We start from the raw sequence: 9350 nt of genomic DNA, 5'->3' as shown, positions 1-9350 counted from the left end.
AGGAGGAGGAGGAGGAGGAGGAGGAGAAGGAGAAGGAGAAGGAGAAGGAGAAGGAGAAGGAGAAGGAGAAGGAGAAGGAGAAGGAGAAGGAGAAGAAGAAGAAGGGGAGATTGGTTTTTAACATGTTCTTTTGTATAGTACTCTTTCAGGTTTTTTTGTTTGTTTTTGTTTTTGTTTTTGTTTTTCGAGACAGGGTTTCTCTGTCTATCCCTGGCTGTCCTGGAACTCATTCTGTAGACCAAGCTGGCCTTGAACTCAGAAATCCTCCTGCCTCTGCCTCCCAAGTGCTGGGATTAAAGGCATGTGCCAACACTGCCTGGCATTCTTTCAATTTTAACTTTCTTTCCTTGTAATAAGAATGAGCCTTTCTTCCTTGCATATAAAAATCATCTTCTATATGGGATTTTATGTACTATGTTGGAGAAGTAAATGAGAAAGGCCACAGGGTCCTTCTGAGGCTTTTTTTTTTGTGTGGGGGGGTTGTAGATAGCCCTGGGGTTAATTATATTTGATGTTGACTCCATTCTCCCATGAGGGGTTGTGGACAAGGAATGAGTCAGCACTCAAGTGATTTCCTGTAAACTTTCTTCCCACCTTAATTTGTAAAATAAAGGAGAGCTGATTACTGGACAGATAAAGGGAAGGTGGAGTGGAAGGTTGAGAGAGAGAGAGAGAGAGAGAGACAGAGAGAGACAGAGAGAGACAGAGAGAGAGACAGAGAGAGACAGAGAGAGAGACAGAGAGAGACAGATAGAGAGACAGAGAGAGAAGGAAGGAGAAGGAGAAAATGGAAGAGGGAGAGGACACAGAGGAGGAGAAAGAAGGAGGAGGAAGAAGAAGAAGAAGAAAAGCAGAGTATAAGCACATGGCCTGGAGAAACCGAAAGTTCTAAGGGGTCTCATAGATGTGGAAGATGATGGTGTAGCAGTAGATCGGTCCAATCTAGGTGCACAGCATGTATTCATATTAACTGAGTCTTGTTTTCTTTGCCGGGCATATTTGGGTTGGAGATTTACAGCAACATTTTTGCTTTTCTTTTCTCTTCCTCTTCTTTTCCTTTTTCTTTTCTTTTCTTTTCTTTTGTCTTTTCTTTTTGCTTTGCTTTTCATTTTTTACTTTTATTAAAATAACCTTTCCCCCCCCACACATAATATATCCTGATTCCAGTTGTCCCTTTTCCTCTCAGTTTCTCCTTTCCTCCTCTCCCATCCAAATCTATCCCCTTTTGCTCTCTTTTTATAAAAAAAAAAGACCGTTTTCTAAAAGAGTTTCATAAAATGAAGTGTAATAGGGTAAATTGCATAAGAAAAAGCTCTTGAAACAGATATAGACACAGTTCCACTAGTTCACACACTCAGGATTACCTTGAAAACACTAACCTGGAAATCATAACATATACACAAAGACTTGTAAAATAATAACAGAAAAACATAAATAAATGATATAAAAATAGTAAGTAAGATAATTAAAAAATTTAAAACTGACATGACCTTGTAAGACAAGCAACTTTCAGTGATGCTGCTGAGTTCCTTTTCTTCTCACCATCTAATGCTGGCCATGTAGCCTACTAATAGTTTGTGTTCTCAGTGAGACTCCCTAAGAGAAAACTAAATTGTCAACTGCAAGTGGTTATCCTTTGGAACTAGTTAATGGATTAGTGATTGGGGAATATCTCTACCTCTCCTTTAACCTCTAGGAACCTGACAGATGCAGGTATGTATAGGCCTTGTATGTGCTGCTTCAGAATTCTTTAGTTCCCATGTGCACTGACCTTTTTGATTTATAAAGCCGAGTTTTCTGGTGTCTTCCATCCCTGCTAGCTATTACACACTTTCTGCTTCCTGCTCTGTGGGGTCCCTGAACTCTGAGCAGACGGCTCTGATCCCTGAGCAGACAGCTCTGATGAAGACATCCATTTTAGGGCTGAGTGTTCCTAAGTCTCTCAGTGTCTGCATAATATCTGGTTGTGGGTCTCTGTGTTTGTTCACATCTACTGAAGGAGGAATCTCTGTGATTATGGCTCAGCAAGACACTAATTTTTGAGAACAACAGAAAGCCATCTCTAATCATTGTATTCTTCTTTTCTCCTTGTGTTTTAGATCAGCAGTTTTCTGTTACCCCAGATCCCTCAGATACCTAGTCTCCGATTCTAGCTCACCCAAGCTTTATCAGGTATAGGTTCGATCTCCTGGAGTAGGCCTTCAATCAAATCAGATAATGGTTGGTTACTCCACAAGAGAAATGCCACAAGAGAAATTACACTAGCATACTGTGCAGACAGGACACCTTTGTAGATGAATGGCTTTGTAGCTGGGTTGGTTCAGTAGCATTCAGAATATCTTCCTCTACCAAAGACACAGGCATTTCAGGGTGAAGTCTCTCTGTAGGTGGCCATGTGACTTCTGTATGCTCAGTGACTTGCTCAGTGACTTGCATAGTTGTTATGTTCAGCAGTGGAGAATGGTTGTCAGTATTTGGTGAGCAAACTGTAGTTTTGGTTACAACTTTGTGATATTTAGGGCTCCCCATAAGATAATTTGGCCAACAGCTCAATTAAATGTAACCCAATCCCAGTACTATAAGCTTTATTTGGCAACAGGAGACAACCACTTGGGGTTCTATCTCCATTGCTGTTTCATGTTTTCCTACAGATTGCTTTCATATATGTGCATATTTTACTAGACTTCTACTGTATTAGACATTCACACTCAAATAGTCCTTAATTTTAGCTGTCTCCTCCCATGTTCCAAGTCCGAACCCCCTTTCCCTTTCATTTCCCAATGGATCCTTCCATTTCAACTCCCTCATTCATTCATTATTATCTAAATTCCCTTCTCTGGGGAGATCTGTTCCCACTAGTCTCTTACTCTATACCTTCCTCCTGTGGTTCTATGGATTGTAGCTTGGTTATAAATGACTTAATAGCTAATATCCACACATACTTAAATAAATACCATATTTATTTTTCTGGGCCCCAGTAACCTCACTCAGAATAATTTCTTATATAGTCTCATCCATTTACCTGTGATTTTCACGATTTAGTTTTGTTTGCTTGTTTTGCTTTTTTAACAGCTGAGTCATGTTCCATAGTGTAAATGTATCACATTTTCTTAATCTATTTACCTGTTGAAGGACATGTAGGTAGTTCCCAGTTTCTGGTTATTATGAATAGAGCGGTAAACAACATGGCTGAGCAAGCATCTCTGTAATAGGATGGAGTATACTTTGGATATACGCCCATGAGTAGTATAGCTGGTTCTTGAAGTAGACTGACTCCTATATTCCTGAGAAATCTGCCACATCTGTTTCCACAGTTTTACTTGATGGTACACTCAACAGCAATGGATGGGTGCCCACTTATTATCCTAAAGAGGGTGAGCTGTGATTTGATTGATCTTGGCTATTCTGATATGTGTAAGATAAAATCTCAAAGTTATTTTGACTAAGGATGCTGAACATTTCTTCAAACAGCCATTTGAAGTTCATCTTTTCAGAATTTTCTGTTTAGATCGGTATCCCATTTTAAAATTGAATTATATGTTTTCTTGATATGTAACATTTTGAGTTTGTTATAAAATCTGAATATCCTCCCTTTATTGGTCACATAGCTGGTAAATTCTTTTCCCATTCTGCAGGGTGTGTCTTTGTTTTAATGATGTTCTTTGATGTTTATGGGCTTTTAAGTTCATTGAGGTCCTATTTTGTCCCGTGCTATCGTCTCACCAGCAACAATGCACGTGGACACCAGGATCCTTCTGCAGCACAGCATTTATTGCATCTTGAAGAGGAAGACCATGAGACCCCGCGAGCAACTCCCTATATAGTCCCCAAGGCTGCATGTCCANGTCTAATTGGTTGCTTACTCATGATCTCACTGTTACGCCCCGGGGCAGGCAAAGACTTGGCGTGAGACCCATTTGCACCTGCGCACATTGGTTGTTTACCCGAAATACACGGGCAGTGGCCAGTGGTAGCCAGCACCATCTTGTAATGGCGTTATGTGGCTTCCCACACTATTTGTTACTGTTTTTCTTTTGTTTCTACTCTTTTGTTTCTATTATTTTTCTATTGTTTGATCATTCTTGGTGCCTACTCTTAGGCTGTTATTTTTTTTCTCTCTAGAGCTTTCAGGTTTGGTCTTAAGTTGCAATTATGAAATCTTTACTTTTTTGGTAGGCATTTAGTGTATGTTGTATAGTCATTTTCATTCCATTCTTTAATTTATTTATTTCTGTCTCAACCCATTTTTCATTTGGTAATGAGTTATTCAGTGTTTGTGTGTTCATAAAACTTCTGTTGATTCTGTTGTTAATATCCATCTTTAATCTGCGATGGTCTGCAAGTTATTTCAATTTATCTTCTGAGATTTGCTTTATGCCTGAATATGTGGTAAATTCAGAGGAAAGTTTCATTGGCTCCAGTGAAGAAATTATTTTCCTTTTTTGTTTGGGTGTAATGTTCTCAAAATATCCGTTAGGTCCATTTGGGTTTATAATGGTAGTTATCATCAGCATTCCTATATTTGTTGTTGTTGTTTGTTTGTTTGTTTTTTCAGGATGCCTGTTGATTGGTGAGAGTGTTATACAAAAATCTCTCAATATCAGTGTCTGAGGGTCAATATATTATTTGAGTTATAGCAGTGTTTCCTTTATCAGCTTGGATGCCTTTTTGTTTGGTGTTAGACATTAAAAATTGCAAAGTTCTCTTGGTGGATTTCCCTTTGATTAGAATGTAGTGTCCTGCCCTATCTTTTCTGATTAGTTTTGGTTTGAAGTGTATTTTCTCAGATATTAAAATATCTATACCAGCTTGCCTCATGCATCCATTTGCTTGAAATATATTTTTTTCTTTCCTTTTACCTGAAGGTGATATCTATCGTGGATGTTTTAAGGTATGTTTCATGGATGCAGCAAAAGGATGGATCCTGTTTCCACAACTGCTCTGTAAGTCTATATATTTTATTGGGGAATTGAAAACATGGATGCTGATAAATCTCCATGATCAGTGTTTGTTATGATGTTGTTGCTTCTAGTGGTGGTGGTGGTGGCATGTGTGTGTTTGTATTTTCCATCTTTTGATTTGCTAACCTAGGATTATTTATTCTTTGTGTTTTTCTCCATGTAAGATCAATTTAGCAAGTTGAAAGTTACTGTTGTACTTTTATTTTTGTTGCTGTGACAAACAACCAGACCAAACGTAGCATGGGGTAGAAAAGTTTTATGGTGCTCACAATTCCAATTGATAGTCTGTCAGTTCATACAAATTCGGTATTCAAATGAGTAATTCACATTATATTTAGAGTTAGATTAAAAGTAGAATAAATATATCCTTGCTTTCTTTCTTGTTCTGTCACATAAATATTTTTTTCTATTTTATACTTGGCAGGAACCCCTGTCTAGGGTCTGTTGCCACCCTAAAGGAACTGGGATTCCCACAAAAATTATCAGTTGAGACCATTCCTTGAGCTCTTTCTAATCCTCTGATTTAATCTTCCAGGTGTTAGAATATGGTTGAATGCACTGTATTTAATGTACATTCTTATGATTATTGAATAAAAAGAGTGTCAATTTAAACTGATAATTGAGAAGAAAAAAATTATAATCCTTTCTAAAGATCGCTGATAAAATTAACATTATGTGGAGTACAACTTTAAATTATTATCATATTAATTAATCAGCCAATATAGATTATTAAAAGATATTTTAATATGGTTGTGAAAGGTTCATGCCCATATCACCAATTCTCAGGAAGCCCAGATATGATGATCCTGAGTTTGATAGTAGCTAGAGTTAAATTTTTGAGACACTACATTACCCAAATAAAGATAATTTCATTTGCATGTGTTTATATGAAAAGTAAAAGGAGCAGCATAGTAGTATAAAAATAAAATTGAGGATTGGTTAAAAATAAAGCATAATTAAATATCCTATTAAAATACACATAATATAAATATAAATATCCTTTTTTGGTTTGTAATTTGAAGAAATCATGACTAAAAATAAATCCTTGAAATAATTACAAGATCTCAAACTGTAAAATCTATGATATTGAAATATTACTCATAAAATACTAATTAACTTAAATTTGTTTCTTAGAAATACTGATTGGGAGTAGAATTAAACAATGACCAACTTTTCCAGTGTAAAAAAAAATTGAAACATTGAAAAACATCTCTAGAAAATGTGACAGAAGGTAGCAAGTAGTGATTATTTTAAAAATAAAGGTTAAGAAAAACAAAAAATGATCATTTAAATCTGAATAATTACCTAAGTTCAATGAAGAGTTCATGAATTTAATTCCTTCTGTTTCTTAATACATTCTCAAACTTCTGTTCTAAAGTTAGAGATTTGAAAATTTTATAATAAATTGAACAGTCTATGTTATTATAGTTTGCTAGTATCTGTAATGTTTTACTGTATAAAAATAAAATATTACAAACTATGCATTATACGAATGGATTTTGAAGAATGGCTATCTGCATAATGAATCCAAAGTTCAAAAGATGAATAAATACACACAGAAATACATTTCTTCTACACATCAAGAGTAATCCTGTTTAATAGCAAGGCTATATTTTCTTAAAAGATAGAAGAGTTAAATGCTATAACAAATATTAATAGCAAAGAAGAATGCATTCATCACAGAGATCATGGAGGCAGAACATCATATTTGGGGATAATTCTTTTACACACAATTATTGAATTCAGCAGACATCACTGCACATGTGTATATAAATACTGTGTGTAAAGTGATCCTTGTTCTGTGATTGTTATTAAAGATTCCAATAATTGTATGTACCCATTAAGAAAACATTAATTAGTCACAGGTATACAAAAAGATGCTCTATGTTATGAAATATAATCAAGCCTTTACAGTGAAGCTTACATATTAATATTCAAGACATATAGTATTGAAAGGATAACAGAAATTCATTGTTTAGAGATGAAACAACTCAATGTTGAACATTTATAGATATGAATAGGATTGGTGAAATTTGGGAACAACATGTCATAGCATATAAAATCTTTATTGTGCTGAGCTTCAGATGGGTGAGTTAAAAATAATCTAATAGAACAGTAAAAATTTACTTACATTTTTTTTATTTGTAGTGATAAAATAAAAGTATTATCTACAGCAATGTACTTTCTAGAAAGAAACTATTATACCAAGAAGAATATGTTTGACTTTTCTAGGATGTACCTGTTATTTTAAAGCCAGTGCCATTACTTCATCCTAATTCAGGAGCTGACATTTATGAGTTAAGTGACAATAGATACTTTCCTTTTCTTAATGTGTTCCACAAAATCCAGAACATATTCATTGCTGTGTCTATGAAAAAAACTTGTTTAATAAAATTAGCTACATTTTCACACACAAACACTGGAATATACAGCCCAGGAAATCATTTCCTTTTTGTATGTGTTTGTTCCAGAACTCACTCTGCAAAAGGATAATACATGATTAATGCTGATGTGCATTTTGAACTTTAGTACCTAAAGATGGGATCTACACTAAAATCACACTATGCTATCCAACACAGTTTGTTTTAATTAAGTTTAGAATCATGAATATGCAGATATCCTGTGTTTCAAGTATGAAGAGACAAAAAAGTTATGATGTTTTCTAGAATGTAAGATGCAAACAATAAAGGGATTTCACTGACATTTAGCAGAATATGTAGGTAACAATTTGTTTCTTCCTTTTCAGTTTTACTGAAGTATAACATTTCTTTCTTGTCATTTAAAGATGACTGTGAAGTTCCTTACCATTCTAAGTAACAGTAATATACAAAAATGTAAAGATGATTCTGAAGTTGTCACTCTATGTAGTACTAATAACGACACTGTTTAATTGCTTCTCAAATACCCATTCTATAAATGATTTATAGCAAATGGGAAGGGGTGATGGAATTATAAACATATGAGGAAACAAGGCTAATGCTTGTCAATTAAAAGAATAATTGAAGGAACAAAAGTATATGAGTATTCTAACACCTGTAATTGCCATGTTTTAAAATCCAGGACAGAATGATGCCATGAATTCCACGTTACCCTGAGCTATGTAGTGTTCTAGGCCAGTGTGGGCTAGAGAGTGATATCCAGTCAAGAAAGAGAGAGAGAGAGAGAGAGAGAGAGAGAGAGAGAGAGAGAGAGAGAGAGAGAGAAGAAATGAAGGAAATAAGCAAGACAGCAAATATACAAAGCATACACACACCAAAAAAAAAAAAAACCCTATAAAAATATAAGACTGAATCCTAATTGCTTACACATTATTGTATTTTTCACTCTTTGTAAAATACCATATGGAATCCTAAATATTTCCAATGAACCTAAGGGGGAAAATAAGTGTAAAATTGTATTAAATCAATTGGAATTCAGGAAATAAAGCTAACAGAATGGTATTTTAATTGAATTAAATTGAATAATTTGAGCAAAGTTAAAGACTGTTAACAAATTATTACTGAACAAAATTATACACTTCAGTACTTATCTCATTATATTCACTCAAATTAATTTCCATATGATCATGATTAGTATAATATTCACTTAAAAATTATTGATGGCAGATGAAGTCTTCCACTAGCTTTTTAAATTAGAAATTTCTGGTATGAATATAAGAGCTGAGATGGAAGGAAAGTTAGGTTAATGAATGGCTTACAGTCCTTTGTTTATTAAATACCAGGTCAGCAATTGAAAAGACATTGCATATTTCCCTAAATTACTCAACACAAAAAGAGGAAAAATAAAAAAACACATTAATAAAAAATGCATTTTATGGAAAAAGAATGTCATCTATAGTTTTTAATTCTTCAATATTACAAGAAAGCAGAATAGTATATAATTAAGAATCTTTGTAAGACAACTCCAAGAGAACACAGAGAGATGAATGAAATGGATGGATATGTGGATAGATGATAGATATTTGACTGACAGGCTGATAGACAGATGACAGAGGATTTGCTAGGCAAATTGGCTCGCATGAGTGTAGAAGCCAAGTTTCTCAAATGACAATCTTCAAACTAGAACTTGATTGTTTTAGTCGATTCGTATCCAATAACGTCAGAACTTAAGAAATCTCTTGGCTCTGCCAGTTCAACCCCAAGCTTCAGGTTTGCAAACCGTAACAGTCACTGATGCTACTTCTTGAGTCCTGATGGGCAAGGGTAAAAGTCTGTCCTGACAATGAAAGCAATATGAAGCAAGAAGGAAAAAGGGGGAAGAGATAGAGGGAGGAAGCAATACAAGGAGAGACAGAGAGAGACAGAGAGAGAGAGGCAGAGAGAAGCTGTGTGTGTGTGTGTGTGTGTGTGTGTGAGAGAGAGAGAGAGAGAGAGAGAGAGAGAGAGAGAG

The sequence above is a fragment of the Mus pahari genome, chromosome 13 (genome assembly GCF_900095145.1).
Source record: "Mus pahari chromosome 13, PAHARI_EIJ_v1.1, whole genome shotgun sequence".
NCBI lineage: Eukaryota > Metazoa > Chordata > Mammalia > Rodentia > Muridae > Mus > Mus pahari.
The sequence above is the reverse complement of the archived record's forward strand: the minus strand, read 5'-3'. Positions refer to the sequence as shown.